At 37.9% G+C, this 16,353-nt stretch overlaps 1 protein-coding gene across 11 annotated transcripts in view; it reads right to left on the bottom strand.

Annotated features, from left to right (window-relative positions):
• KIAA0825 (KIAA0825 ortholog) overlaps window positions 1-16,353 on the bottom strand; it is a 442,771-nt gene that overhangs the window by 392,728 nt on the left and 33,690 nt on the right. For all 11 annotated transcript variants that reach the window (XM_044948546.2, XM_044948547.2, XM_044948548.2 and 8 more), the window contains exon 2: window positions 14,614-14,760. The gene's annotated coding sequence lies outside the window, so the exon portion shown is untranslated. The remainder of the gene's footprint in view (window positions 1-14,613; window positions 14,761-16,353) is intronic.

Here is a 16,353-nt window from a genome sequence, read left to right as displayed (position 1 = left end):
TGGTTATAAACAAATTCGTATGAAATGACCCGAAAATCTATTTAAAATGCAATCAGTGAAAGTAAATATTGGATTTCTTCATGTTAAATCTGAGAAGCCATCACTATACTTGCTTTTTACTTTATTTGCTGCTTAACATATCTCAACAGTGAATCTATCATATCAACATAGTCATCGTGATCCAAGCTGCAAATAATAGAGAGTGTCAGTGTCAATTTTGCTTTCTCACACTTGCTTCCCTTCACTTCATCTGATTTTAATAATCCCTGTCAAACCACAAACAGTCCAAATTACCTTCATGACACAGAAGCTTTCAAGGAGCAGACAGAATCTCAACTTTCATTTAGCAACTACAAAAGAAAGCTGTCCAGCTGGACAAATATTATTTCCACACTTGACAATCTCTACAGTTGAGCATGCATTTTAATTTTAACTAAACCTGCCAGGAGTTTGATATGCGCTTCTTGTTTCGTGCAGATTGACTCATAGGATTATCAGACCAATGACTGTAATTGTGATGAAAGAACCTAGTATTTTTCTACTAAAAGACGAATCATACACCAAAACAGAGGGACCAAAATGAGCATATAAGAGGCAATCTGGAGGTATGGATTGCAGAAAGAAATCTACTTAAATTAGGTAATTTAATTACTAAATAAAGTCTAAAGATAACAGAACACATTCTTTGAAAAGTAAGAACTAATAAGAAAAAATAAAATGCAAAAACATTAAAATTTTATGCATAGAAACCCTTGAGAAATAGATCCTAAGAATGAAGTCTAAAGAGATTTTAAAAATTGCTTTAGATTGACTCAACTTCAAAGTCAAATTTCTAGAATAGTTCTTTGTGTGAAATTACAATAAAACTGATGTTCCCTTTTTTTTTTTTTTTTTCCAATCTTTTTTTAAATGTTTTGGCCATGCTGTGTGGCATGTGGGATCTTAGTTGTTGCCCCGCTAGGGATCGAACCCACACCTCCTACATTGGATGCACAGAGTCTTAACCATTGGACCACCGAAAAAGTACCATAAAACTGATGTTCTTTGCAAGATGTTAAAAAAATCCACTCTATTCCAATCAACATGTCCTGTACACACAATGTGAAACTTCAAAAAATTCAGAGTAAAAATGAATATTGATAGTAAGTTTGTAGAGGAGTAATAGAATAAATGTTACCTGTAAAGCTATACATAAATGATTACATCTTTGAAGCTTAATTTATTAAACTTAAATCTAAAAATTTCAAACGGTGAAATATTTCTGGGAACATTTCCTAAGCTGGGCCTGAATTCTTCCTATAGTTATAGAACCTCAAAGTTGCCAAGTGTAAGTCTTCTCTCCAATCTGCTACATTCCACAGTCCTAGGCCCCTCCTTCCCCAGAAGAAGTGCTCTTGGGGCAGTTTCTCCCCCAGATCGGTCTCAGACACCACAGCTCAGTTTCCTTCACCAGTCCCCTTTTCTGTCTCTTTCCCTTGGACCTCTGACTGAACAATTTCATCCACGTCCGTGTCTCCCACTACCGCTTGTGTTTGGAGCTCCTGTTTGAAGTGTCCAACTCCACAGTGGATAACTCCCTTGGATATTCCATGGGTACCTCAAACTCAATATGCCCCCAAAAGTTCTATTATCTTCCCTCTGAGATGTCTTCATTTCTCGAGGTCCCTATAGTACTTAACGGCATCACTATCAGCCTAGGTACTAGAGTCAGAAGCGTGGGAGTCATCCCCCACATTCTAATGCTCTCTCACGAATTACACTGCCAGGTGATTCGTCTTCCTTCATATTTGTCACATTCAATCCTGTTCTCATATTCACCTGGGAAATTCAAACTCCATCAGCTGGATTAATACAGCAGTTTGCTAAAGTGTCTCCCTATTTTCTGCATCATCTCTTAACACATTTTCTATCCTCCCACCAGAATGATCTTTGTAAAGGTGAGAAAGGAATCAGTGTTCACAGCAAAATTTCAACTCTAAGTGACCGGGAGATAAACCATACACTTAAGCAATAGAGAAAAAATCAAAGGAAAGAGCTAATTTTTAATTTGTATGGGGAAAGGGAGTGTTCATTTTAGAAGTAATGAATTTTAAGTGTAAGAATTACAGTCATGTATAATAAACATAGGGAGAAGGCAATGGCACCCCACTCCAGTACTCTTGCCTGGAAAATCCCATGAACGGAGGAGCCTGGTAGGCTGCAGTCCATGGGGTCGCTAACAGTCGGACAGGACTGAGTGACTTCACTTTCACTTTTCACTTTCATGCACTGGAGGAGGAAATGGCAGCCCACTCCAGTGTTCTTGCCTGGAGAATCCCAGGGACGGCGGGGCCTGATGGGCTGCCGTCTATGGGGTCGCACAGAGTTGGACACGACTGAAACGACTTAGCAGCAGTAGGAGCATAATAAACATAAAGCTATCATTTGGGAAAGGGGAAATGGGATTTAGGAAGGAGGGGATGAAGCATATATAATTTATCATCTAAACTAGGAACTTTTTGGAATAAAAAGTGTACTAAAATAAATAAAATTATATAATTTTTGAGATGTATACTCACAAATCAAGTAAGTGGCTTTATAATATATGTGGACCTACACAAAATTATATTCAAACTCTTTTTAAAAATTCTGATATCTATGCCTACTGATGTAAAAAATCTTTATATTGACATCAAAAATACAAAAACAGATGGTTGTTAGTACATTACATATACTTTAATCAATTTCTTAGTTGTATCTATCCCTCACACTTAGTTTTCTAAAGAATGTATTTTTAAAAATGATCATATTATTTTTATAACATTCCAAGATACATTTTGTGGTTAGTAAATTTTAAATTGTTGACATTGCCAAGTGACTTTTCTGTATACATTTTTTCAGGTGCAAATCTACTGGTAAATAATACTAAGTTCAGAGCAAATTCACTAATGAAAAACATTGCCAATTTTAATTTGTAATAATGAAATACACAAATATTTTAGCCAAATTATTTTTACAGTTTTTTGCCTCTATGCAAACTGCCTTTTTTGACCAATAAGCTAAAAACACAAATCCATCAAACAAATACGTATGCTTATTTTCAATGTTTTACTTAATTTAGATACTGCAAACTTGCAGGTTTTTCCAGGTTAACTTCATTCTGAACCAAAATATATACTTATTTAATTAAAAATATGAGCTCCATCAAAATATTTCTCCCCATAAGTGTATGTATATCAAAACACAATTATAGAATTTCACAGTTATATTTTATACATCATTTGAGTTCTTATAAATTAATTTGTTCAGTTTTCCCCTTGATTTCAGGGGGAAATAGTTCAAAATCCTCCTGTTTACAAGCTCTGGGTTCAATAACTGCAATTCCCTAAAATCTTCACATAAACTGAATTTTTTGACTTTCATTTGTTAAATGCTTTGACTAAATATTCCCAGTAGATTTTGCTGGAAACTGCAACCAAAATTTAGAGAACATTTTAACAAAAGTATTTAAGTTCCTACCATGCCATGGTAGGAACTTTCACTGATTTATAAACTTACTCTTCAAAGTCTCAAAAGTTTCTAAAATCCAAACAGAAAAAATATATACAGCCATGCTTATTATTTTTATCAGCATCAACCTAACTATAAAAATTTACAGGCTGGTTATTTTGTGCATGTATAAGAATATTTGTACTTTTTGAGAATATATCTTCTATTTAGATTGGTAGATTTTATAAACTCTTAGAGGAAATTATGAACTACACAAATATGTACAACATATTCTGACTATACTTACTCTCTGTAGGCTCTAAATTTATTCAAAATATTTTATGATGTTATATTCTACTTCAGAATATTTTTTACATCACCAAGACCAAGTAATTTTACCATGTATGTTGCAGTTTGTCATTCAATATCACAATTCACACAATATCACAACCCACTCCAGTACTCTTGCCTGGAGAATCCCATGGAGGGAGGAGCCTGGTAGGCTACATACAGTCCATGGGATCGCAAAGAGTCAGACATAACTGAGCGACTTCACTTTCACTTTCACTTCACAATATAAAGTGTTTCACATTTTACAGAATGAACTTCTGAATGCTTTACTTTGATCCCATGTATTAGACAAGAAACTTGAACCATTACTGGAATTGATCTTTTTACTAGAAATATACAATGATACTGAAGTAAAACTGCATCGTCCAAGAGCTGGTAAAGTTCTTTTAACAGAGACAATACATTAACAGTTACTGTTTCACTTTTCATACATGCACAAGAAAACCTGAAACTGAATATGAGCGAAATTATTTTAGTACAGTCACTTGATCTGAATGAAACATGAAAAGTCATGTTTCATAGTGTGTGTGTGCTCAGTCGCTTAGTCATGTCCAATTCTTTGCAACCCCATGGATATAGCCTCCCAGGCTCCTCTGTCCATGGGATTTCTCAGGCAAAAATACTGGAGTGGGGTGCCACTTCCTTCTCCAGGGGATTGTCCCGAGCCAGGGATTGAACTTGCGTCTCCAGTGGCTCCTGCATTGGCATACAGAATTTTTTATTATTATTATTTATTTAAGCTGTGCTTGTTCTTCGTTGCTGTGTGGGCTTTTTCCTAGTTACGGGAGGCAGGGTTCTCATCGTGGTCGCTTCTCTTGCTGTGGAGCACAGGCTCAACAGTTGAGGTGTGCAGGCTTTGTTGCTCATCTTCCTAGACCAGGGATCAAACCTACATCTCCTACATTGACACAGAGTGGTACACAAATGTACCTTCTGCAGCGAAGCATCAATTATGAAAAAGTCATATTTTCAGGCACGGTAAAATTATTTTATTTTTCAGGGCATGAAAATAAGACTTTGCCTGTGCACTCTTCGGACAAGGGATCAAACCCATGTCCCCTGCACTGGCAGGCAAATTTTTCATGCTTATTTTCACAGCATGAAAATAAGACTGTGCAATAGATTCTGATGCTTCTGTGTCTTCTTGTTTTCATGTGGTCTGTGATATCACTACAGCCTCCATAGTGTGGGTTACACATTTAATTCTTGTTGGCAAGTCAAATGAAATTTAGTACTACTAACCAATGAATGTTCACAGTTATTTTCTTTCTCTACCCACTCCCAAATCTCTGTCACCAAAATTCATTGTTACAAAATCACTGTCACCAAAAATCGTTGTTTCAAAATAAAAAATGTGTTATCCAACAATAAACAAACAGTTGTAGATTTATATCATATGATACATAATAAAATCCTTATAGCAATATAAAGCTGGTATTGTATTCACTCTATGGTAAAACTGAATAAAGGGTGAGAAATGTGCAATCTACAGGCCAAAGCACAGGCTCAGCACAACTGGTTTTGCATCAAGTGGCCAGCAGAGCTGGCAGCCCGGAGCATTCTGCCACCGCCACCCCCTGAGCTCAAGGAGCTAGCTGATCTAACTGCTGGAGAGCATTTACTTTAACAGAAAGCACCATTCCTGCTCTCCTTGAAAAATATGTGCTAGCTTATATTACTTCTGGAAAGGCACTGGAAAAGGGAAATGGGAAGTGGCCAATTTAACCATATGTTACAGTGAGAATTCTGTTCACTGTTCTGGTGTCTCAAATATAAGGACACACCAGGATGGAGACAAGGAAGGTGCAGGTCTATCAAAACCTATCCAGGTTTATTTATGCATAACTATCAAATAAGGCTTCATTCAAAAATGAAAACTCTGAGACAAAAGCTAAACTGATGAAATACTGAGATGAAAGGTATAAGGTGGGACTATTCCTGGGCCAACTGAATATATAATGTGATGTCAGTACATGGGATCTTTTACTTTTACATCTTTTTAAAACTTATTGATTTACTTATTTTTGGTTGCACTGGGTCTTCTTTGCTGCATGTGGGGTTTCTCTAGTTGCTAAGAGCGGGGGCTGCCCTTTGTTGCCAAGCACAGGCTTGCCATTGATAGCTTCTCTTGTTGCGGAGCACAGGCCCCAGGTGCACGGGCTCTGGTAGTTCTAGCGCATGGGCTCAGCAGCTGGAGCTCACGGGCTCGAGTGCAGGGGCTCAGGAGTTGTGGCACATGAACTTCAGTTGTGTGCGGCATGTGCACTCTTCCCGGACAAGGGATCAAACCCGTGATCCCTGCATTGGCAGGCAGATTCCTATCCACTGTACCACCTGGGAAGTCCAGCACATGGAATATTTTCAATATCAATATAACATATATAAAATGAAACGAAACCTATGAAAAATGAAAATCCAGCTTTGTATGGCAAGAAATGGAAAGATTTCCAGAATGCTATAGCGTTTTCTTAGAAAACCAAATTGTAAAACTATATATGCATCATGATACAATGCAATACTTAAAAAAAAAACCAACCTCAACCCCCCTCACAATCAGGAAGGATAGTCAACAAACTACCAGCAGTCCTAAGCTGCGGGTGGTAGAACTAAAAAGCAACAGGGAAAAGGAAATTTTTACTCTTTATAATCTTTTTTGGTTTGAATTTATAATGAGCATGTCTTACTTTTGACGCACAAGAAACAAAAACAAACAAATATTACAAGGCATTAGCTCATGTAGTATTAACTGAGTGGTACAAGTAACAAATGATCCAGAAGTTCTATAAGACATCCCCTTTGGGCAGAAGAAAAGAGAGAAGTCAAGTTTCCAAAAAAAAAAAAAGGAAGATAAACGTGGAAGCCCAGTGATCTCACAAAATCCATAGCCTCACAGGCCCCTCTAGTTGCAAGACACTTAATCTCTCCCTGTATATAGATTCAAATGCTCTCCAGTTCTGTGAATGATCCAACAACTAGTGAACGGAGGATATAAGGAGCCTCAGCCAGACAGGAAATAAGAGAAGTAATTCATCAGTTTGTCTCCTGTTCATTTCTCTTTTCTTCTGCAGCCTGGGCTCTAACTTCTAATTGCCAATGTGTAATCAGGTCCTCAACATGAGGTTTCTTTGTATGTAGTGGGATCCTACTGCTAGACCTCAGCCACAACTGTCTGCTCCACACTCACGAACAACCACCAACAGTGTGCCCTGGTAATGAAAATGGTAAGACCATCCCTGGAGCATATAGAGAACTGCTCTGTGGAACCAGAACAGAAAATTCACAAATGAAAACAGCGAAAGATAAAATTGGAGAGGTATGCCATGGCCAGATGGATGTGCTGAGGCCTTTTATTCTGCAGGAGGAAAATATTTGTACTTTTATTCTACAGAGAATATGGAGTCATAAAAGGCTTTTTTCTTTTTTTTCTTACTAAGGCAGTACATGACTACTGTTTTACAAATATTTATTAAACAGGGTGTTAAGATGGTTTGGTGTGGGGTGAGAGAAGAGATGTAGGAGGATTAGTTAGAAGGACAGTGAATTAATCCAGATGAAGGTGATAATGACTAGGAAGAGGATGGGACCATGAAGAAAGGAAAGACAGCTTCTGAAATGACTTTCCAAGGTAAGACTAGGTAAGAGTTTGGGGTCGCTGACTGAGGCAGGCAATTACAGCTGAGAGCACAACCAGGCAAGTGTGACACGTCCCAGGCATTAGAAGCTTGGACTTTAGACCCAAGTCATCAGAGACACCAGACAAAATGACGTGAAAACTACGGTCATGCTAAGAGCCAGCAAACTGTAGATATATCGTTAGAAAGTAGCAAAGGGTAAAAATCCAGGGTGAGGCTTTTCCTTGGCAATAAAAAAAAAAAATGACCAATTACAACAGAAAGAGCTAAGAGAGGTGGGTATCATACAGAGCAGGGCATCTTGTTGTCAATGGCTCTTACAGTCTTGTGGATGGCAGCCACAGACACCAGGCAGGGCACGCCCAAAGCAGCCTTCAAGAAGCTAGCTGGGGAGTGGGTGACTACACGGGCTGCCAATAAGGTTTTCTGCTTGGTTGGGCCACAGGACAGGCCAGGGCAGACAGATGAGGCTATTGGGGAATTTACATAGGAAAGGCTAAATTATTACAAAGCAATTCTGAAATTTTATCCCGGATAACAGAATGGTAGTTTATGAATAGATTAAAAAAAAAAACTTAGGAGGAAAATGTTAACAGAATGCACAACAAATACAATTTTAGACATGATGATTTTGAATGGATTATAGAAATTGGTAATGTCCAGAATAGAGATGCAGCAGATATATGAGTGGAACGCATGGGAAAACAGTGCTTGTAATGTCACACTGAAGTCCAGGAGCCCAAAACTCAGAGAGTATCTTTCAAACTTTTTGAATTATGACCTACGAGGCTAAAACAAAATGCATTGCAATCTAATGTATAGGTGTGTACATATATCTTAAACAAAAGTCTCATGAAACACTGCTTCTCTTGCTTTGATCTATTCCCTTTCATCCCATTTTATTCCTTTTTACTACTTCTTTTTATTCTTTTTTACTACTTCTTCTTGGAAGGACTGATGTTGAAGCTGAAGCTCCAATATTTTGGCCGCCTGATGCAAAGAGCTGACTCATTTGAAAAGACCCTGATGTTGGGAAGGATTGAAGGCAGGAGGAAAAGGGGATGACAGAGGATGAGATGGTTGCATGGCATCACTGACTCAATGGACATGAGTTTGGATAAACTCCGGGAGTTGGTGATGGACAGGAAGGCCTGGCATGCTGTGGTTCATGGGGTTGCAGAGAGTCGGACACGACTAAGCAACTGAACTGAACTAAACTGAACTACTTCTTCTTTCTTTTAATGTTGCCCATAGGCTCTAAATTGATTACAGCACCTGAATTTTGGCTTAGAGATTTTTAGATTAAACAGACTTCTGCGGGTATGTTGTAGAACCATCTGCACAGATATGACTGATAAATCCAAAAGATATATTCTTTGAGAAAGGGTAAAAAAAAAAGAGAGAGAAAAGCAGAAAAATTAAAGACTGGCTTGGGAACCACTATGGGGGTAAGGAGAGGACAAATAAGAAAGCTGGGTCACAGGATGGAAAAAAACTAGTACCAAAGAGGACAATGTTGCCAGAAGGAAGGGGAGTCAACAAAAGCCCTTTTGAATTCATGTCTTCGTCACTACTGCAGTGGTTCTCCAAGTGTATTCGAGAACACTACTTTAAGTAGAATCACTTTGGCCATTTGTGAAAAATTCAAACACCCAGGTGGGCCTCATCCCAGGCCTAGTGAACTGAACTTTCTGGGTATGTGTCCCAGAATTGACAATTTACAAGTTTCCCAGGATATTCTTTTTACCAACTATTTTTATCTTAGTGCCTTCCACAAATGAGATTTCAAACTGGTACTTTTCAGGAACGCGCAGCCTCACTTCACACATTAGATGTAATCTTAAATAGCTGTTGAGTGAGTGCCTGCACACTAAACCACTATTCCCCTAAAGACTATCATGATTAACTGTATGTACAACTTCAGAATAATGTCCAAAAGAAAACAAACAGCTTCTGAAGCATTCAGCCTTTAAACAGACACTTTATTCTGACTGTTTTGTATTACTTCTCCAAGTGGTTGGCCAAATGGGCATACAAGCCTCATTCATTAGTTTTATTTCGTTTAAAAGCATATACTATATTTAAAAATTGACTATGCCGTTACATGTTTCATTTTGATTTTGAATTGAGTGCACTGGACTTAACTAGTTAAGTACCGCAATGAAGTGGTGTTTAGAAGAACTCACAGGCAGGAAGTGCCACAAGGAAAAAGTTTGCAGAAAATACAAAAACTAAAATTTATGATTTGGACTCTAACAGCAAAGATATCCCCTTACATGGTAAGCCCTGCTAACAAAAATATTTGTCAGTTTATTACCAAGTATGAGATGAGACTCTATTCTACTCTTTAAGATGGGAATCATAACTAACAATAACTACAGCAGAAACCATTTATCACTTATATCAGGTGATATCAGGTTCTGTTTTCAAACCTTTCCATGGATTAACTCATTTCATCTTCACAACAACCCTGTGAAGTAAGTACAGTTTTAGACCTCATTCCCAGAACATGAAGCTGAGATATAGAGAGCTGTGTAACTTTCTTAGGGTCCTACAGCTAGAAATAGGAGCTGAGGTTCACACACAGGCAGTCTGTCCAGAGTCTGCATTCAAAGGCAGTGTGCTACAATGTGATTGTGAGAAAGCCTCAGATGTAGAAGTAGCTAGCTGCCCAGCAGAGAGAAAGACTTGCTGCTTAAGGTCGAGGATTTTTTTTTTTTTTTTTTTTTTTGGTTCTTTATACAGGTGATTTCCAGGTAGCTTGGATCCCTGTTTACATTTATTTATTTTTTTACGATGCACTTTATATATGAGGAATACTCAAAATAGCATATAAGATGTGATACTGGGGTGGAGTCTGAGAGTCTGCATTTCTGAAAAGTTCCCCGGTAATGGTGATACTGCTGGCTTGGGGACCGCACTTTGAGTAGTGGGGGCTTAGAGTGTGAGATCTGGGATAACAATGCTAGTGGTGGACTTCTAGCTGCGTTACTTACTAGTTTTATAATGTTCTCCTTGTGTGCCTCTACCACATCTGTAAAATACTGAGATCGATACAGTGTTGTTGGAATACAGAAAATACTCAATAAATACTATCTCTTAATATTATAGAAAACTATTAAAAGAATACATTGTATCATATTAGAAAGCCATTTACAGAATTGACTGATGTAGCAAAACAATAAATAAATTCTTATCATTTTTTTCCAGACAGTCACTAGAACATCACTGTACACTGAAGGACATTTAATACATGTTAGACCCAGTATCCAACTTTATTAATTACATAAATCTGAAACTGTTCTAAATGAATTGGTGTGAAGGCTTTGGCCTATGTTATTTAAAGAGATTATTTTGTTTGTATGCCAGAAAGCTTTTTCTACATTGTAGGTGTGCATTGAGTTCCAGCTCATTTATTTGAATAGCTTTCTTTGAATTTAGAAAGAGATATTTTTGTTTTAAAAATTCATTTTAATCAAATAGAAATCAGAACTGGTATTAGTATGAACAATAATAATTACTTTAAACATTTGTTCAAGCAAGAGCACAGTATAGTTTAGATAAATTTGGAAGAGTTAGCCAAATCCTTCACAGACAACTGTATGCATTTTCATACCACTATACAATGCAGCCTAATTACCTCATGCTAGAATCATGATGGTGATATCACTCACCTAGAGCTAGACATCTTGGAATGCAAAGTCAAGTGGGCCTTAGGAAGCATCACTATGAACAAAGCTAGTGGAGGCAATGGAATTCCTATTTGGGATTTGGAATTCCTATTACGAATCTGGAATTCCTATTAGGATTTGAGCTATTTCAACTCCTAAACGATGATACTGTGAAAGTGCTACACTCAATACGTCAGCAAATTTGGAAAACTCAACAGTAGCCACAGGACTGAAAAAGTTCAGTTTTCATTCCAATCCCTAAGAAAGGCAATGCCAAAGAATGTTCAAACTACTGAACAATTGCACTCATCTCACACGCTAGCAAAGTAATGCTCAAAATTCTCCAAGCCAGGCTTCAACAGCACGTGAACCGTAAACTTCCAGATGTTCAAGCTGGCTTTAGAAAAGGCAGAGGAACCAGAGATCAAAGTGCCAACATCTGTTGGATCATTGAAAAAACAAGAGAGTTCCAGAAAAACATCTACTTCTGCTTTATTGACTATGACAAAGTCTTTGACTGTGTGGATCACAATAAACTGTGGAAAATTCTGAAAGAGATGGGAATACCAGGCCACCTGACCTGCCTCCTGAAAAATCTGTATGCAGGTCAAGAAGCAACAGTTAGAATTGGACATGGAACAACAGACTGGTTCCAAACTCAGAAAGGAATATGTCAAGGCTGTATATTGTCACCCTGCTTATTTAACTTCTATGCAGAGTACATCATGAGAAATGCTGGGCTGGAGGAAGCACAAGCTGAAATCAAGATTGCCGGGAGAAATATCAATAACCTCAGATATGCAGATGACACCACCCTTATGGCAGAAAGTGAAGAAGAACTAAAAAGCCTCTTGATGAAAGTGAAAGCGGAGAGTGAAAAAGTTGGCTTAAAGCTCAACATTCAGAAAACAAAGATCATGGCATCTGGTCCCATCACTTCATGGCAAATAGATGGAGAAACAATGGAAACCATGAGAGACTTTATATTTTTGGGCTCCAAAATCACTGCAGATGGTGACTGCAGCCATGAAATTAAAAGACGCTTACTCCTTGGAAGAAAAGCTATGACCAACCTAGACAGCAAGTTAAAAAGCAGAGACATTACTTTACCAACAAAGGTCCATCAAGTCAAAGCTTTGGTTTTTCCAATAGTCATGTATGGATGTGAGAGTTGGACTGTGAAGAAAGCTGAGCACTGAAGAATTGATGCTTTTGAACTGTGGTGTTGGAGAAGACTCTTGAGAGTCCCTTGGACTGCAAGGAGATCCAACCAGTCCATCCTAAAGGAAGTCAGTCTTCAGTATTCATTGGAAGGACTGATGCTGAAGCTGACACTCCAATACTTTGGCCACCTGATGCAAAGAACTGACTCATTGGAAAAGACCCTGATGCTGGGAGTGATTGAAGGCAGGAGGAGAAGGGGGCGACAGAGGATAAGATGGCTGGATGGCATTACCAACATAATGGACATGAGTTTGAGTAAGCTCCGGGAGTTGGTGATAGACAGGGAAGCCTAGCATGCTGCAGTCCATGGGATCGCAAAGAGTCGGACCACAACTGAGCGATGGACCTGAACTGAACTGAGGAATGGTAAAAGCTGGAGAGTCAGTGAAGGAGGAGATATGAACTATGAAGCCTTATATTTGGGGTTGGCCAGTATATATTTGAGTCAGCCAGAAAAGATCAATAAATAATTTGCCTCTCTTTCCACTTTTCATTTCTCTAACGTGGGTGATGAAAAAGACAACTGTGAGATAGATTCTGATATTTACTTTTCTAAATTAAAACCATATTCAGCATATGACCTGCCCAATGAGATCATGACAGATAAGAATCAAGGAAATGGGTGGAATTATTTTTCTCTCCTCTTTCCCTTCTCTCTCTCCCTGCGGAAGGGAGTAAGGGAGGCTCCATGCTCCTCCTTGAATGTCCAATGGGGTATGAGAATTTTTTTTTTAAACATTCAGCCCAACACAACAGATTTTTACTTTATATTTGCTTTCTAAACAAGTGTTACCTTTAAAAAAAAATCACATTTACCCCCAAATCTGCATAAAAGTGTTTATATAAAAGGCTGGCATATGGAAAAATTTAAGGTAGAGTTACCTATACTTAATTATACTGAATAAGTATATTTCTATTGAAATAATTGTCAGGACTAACTTGTATTCTAAGTGAAAAAACAATCACCTGTGGGAATTATGATTCTTAATATCTAGGGATTATAATCAACAAAATTGGGTGGTTTGGATTAGAAGAACAAGAACACAATTACACCAACATCATGTTTTGTCATTTGGGCTTAAAATGGTCTGAATCAAAATCTTGAAAAACAGAAATTTACCAAATGCCTGAGCTAACTTTTTCCACTTACAAGGCAGGTAATAGCTGTATCTCAGTACCAGAGAGTCAAGGAATTTCACTTCAGTGTGACCTATTTATGCCTCTCAGATTCATCATATGCATTTTTTAATGACCCCGAACCAAAGGAAATGTAGAAACCTATTTGAAAAGCTGACATTAAGGTTGTGACACCAGCGAAAACAACAAGAGAATCTAAAGTTAAACTGACACACAATCCCCAAATCAGTCTGTTACACTCCTAATTTAAAAAACAGTTACTATGTGAAAAAGTGATGGCATGTCAGCCTTTGCTTTGAAACCCCTGAATTTTGTCATTTGGTGTTTGTGTCACAACCTTAATATTATTTAAATATACTTTTAATATCTATTATTTAAAAAATATCTTTGAATTGAAGATACTCTGACGCTTTGAAGAAGCCAACCTCAAAGCACTGCATTCCTAGCATGCCACTTTTATTAGAAGTGGTGCATAAAACATTTCCTGTTGACAAATCTAATTCATTAAAAGGTGAGATGGATGCATTTTAAAATAACTGGCTGGCATCATTATCTGCAGCACCTTTTATAAATTATTCCTCTTTTCCCTTTTGACTGAACTTGTCACAGTTCTCTCTTTCAGAGTCTGAGTGTTAGGTCTTATAGTCAACGCTTTCAACGTGTTTAGACAAGTCATAAGTTAAACAAGCAGTGGTACTTTATTTTCTAGGAATGAGAAAGGGTAGCAGAAGTATTTACAGATAATTTCAGTCAATTCATTGATTTTTAGCTAAGGACAAGGCAAGTCAGCTAGTGGTCATTTCATCTTACACAAAGGATTTAAAAATAAAAATAAAACTATACTGTTTGAGGAAAAGGGAGAATTTCAAAGAAAGGAACATAAAGAGAGATGCTGGCAGCCCTGCTGCAGTAGTGTGCAGAAGACTTACTTTAAAATTGAATTGTGCTTCCCCTGACATCGGACATCAGGTACATCATAAAGCTGACAGCTGGCTGGCATGCTGCCTTCCTAAAGGAAAATGCTAACTGCATTTCTCTTAGAGGCCAAAGGAATAGATTATAGAAGCTTTCAAGCAAACTGGGAAGTTGGAGGACAAATCATTTAAAATATGATGAAAAGCATTTCTTACCTAATTTTGTTTCAGAAGATTCTAAGAACGAGCTGGTCTTCTAATCCTAACGTAGGTGGTAACTTATTTCCTTCTAAGGTGTCAGTAGAAGAGCTGCCTTTTCGTCAGTGTCTTCAGCAGCTTTTTGCCAAAACATACAAAGCACACCTATAAAATAATTAGATATGGCTTTATCAGCCACATGGAGGAGGCACGGTCACAGCGTTACTGACCTACACCGGCAGGGACAGCACTGCGGTTAAGGATGATACACAGGCTCGATCCAAGAGATGCTAGAAACACGTAAAGACATCCTGAGGTTGGGGCACCTTAAAAAAGCTTATTAACAAGACGACTCATAGATTATTGGCACAGGGATAACAGATGCACCTTAAAAATATGCACAAAGCATCCCTTTTATTATCATTGAGTTTTCAAATGTTCCTAAAGAAACGTAGATCACAGACAGTAAGGGATGGCTGCACCATATGAATCAAGCAATACCTTTCAATACAATAGAGCTTTCTTGTTTAATTACCAGTTGCCCCAGAACTGTTTCTTACAGCCATATTTGGGACATCTCTGGAGGTCCACTGGTTAAGATTCCAAGTTTCCAATATAGGGGGCTTGGGTTCGACTCCCTGTCAGGGAACTAAGATTCCACATGCCGCATGGTGAGGCCAAAATATTACAAAATAAATTTTAAAATTTAAATTAAAAAAATCATTTCCCCACTCTTCTAGGTTATCTTGATAAAGCAGATTTCTGACTTATCTGATCTGGGATCAGGACCTGAGATTCTGTGTTTCTAATAACCTCCCAAGTAAAGTCACCAAAGAGGTGAGTCTGTGGTCTAAACATTCACTATTGAGGTTCCACCAATCTATCTGACTTTGCCTGCACCAAAATACCAAAATACACTGCAGTTATTCTTGGTTTTTGGCCCTCTGTCTCTCTATATAATTTTTAAATCTTTTGTCAAGTAGTCTCTCTTCCCCTCAAAAATATACATAAATTTGATTGACCTGATCCAATTGGGCACCTATAAAACCTTGTTTCTCAAAGCCATGTGTATTACATATCATTCCATTTATTGAGGTCCTAATGTCACAAAATAATGCTTTATTATTCCCTCATGGGAGTTTTGCACATCTCGTTATGTTAGATTTATTCCCAGGAACTTCATATTTTGAATGTTACTATAAATAATATCTCTTTGCAAGGGCTTTTGCATGTTTTGTTTATATTTGTGTAATTTTGTACATCGATATGTTTACCCAGGGTATCTGTAAAACTCTGACTACATTTTTCTGTAGCTTGACATCATGAACATTTCAAAATCTATAATTATTTATCTTGCCTTACTAAAAGGAAAAGAAAAGAAGTCAAACAGTTAAGTATATTATTTAATAGAAAAAAAAAGCTATTTGATGATTTGTGATCAGCCAAAATGATCTCTTCATTAGGCTTGAAAGTGAAAGTGAAGTTGCTGAGTCATGTCCGACTCTTTTTGCGACCCCGTGGACTGTAGCCTACCAGGCTCCTCCATCTGTGGGGTTCTCCAGGCAAGGATACTGGAGTGGGTTGCCATTTCCTTCTCCAGGGGATCTTCCCATCCCAGGCATCGAACCCTGCTCTCCCGCATTGCAGGCAGATGCTTTACCCTTTGAGCCACCTCAACTCTAAAACTAATAGGAAGAAGGCTCCAGATATTTCTCTCAATATTTATTGATTGTTCTCATACTTCTTGCCTTTCCCTGG

The sequence above is a fragment of the Bubalus bubalis genome, chromosome 9 (genome assembly GCF_019923935.1).
Source record: "Bubalus bubalis isolate 160015118507 breed Murrah chromosome 9, NDDB_SH_1, whole genome shotgun sequence".
NCBI classification, from domain to species: domain Eukaryota; kingdom Metazoa; phylum Chordata; class Mammalia; order Artiodactyla; family Bovidae; genus Bubalus; species Bubalus bubalis.
Note: the sequence above shows the minus strand (reverse complement) of the source record. Positions and strands in the feature narration are given on the sequence as shown.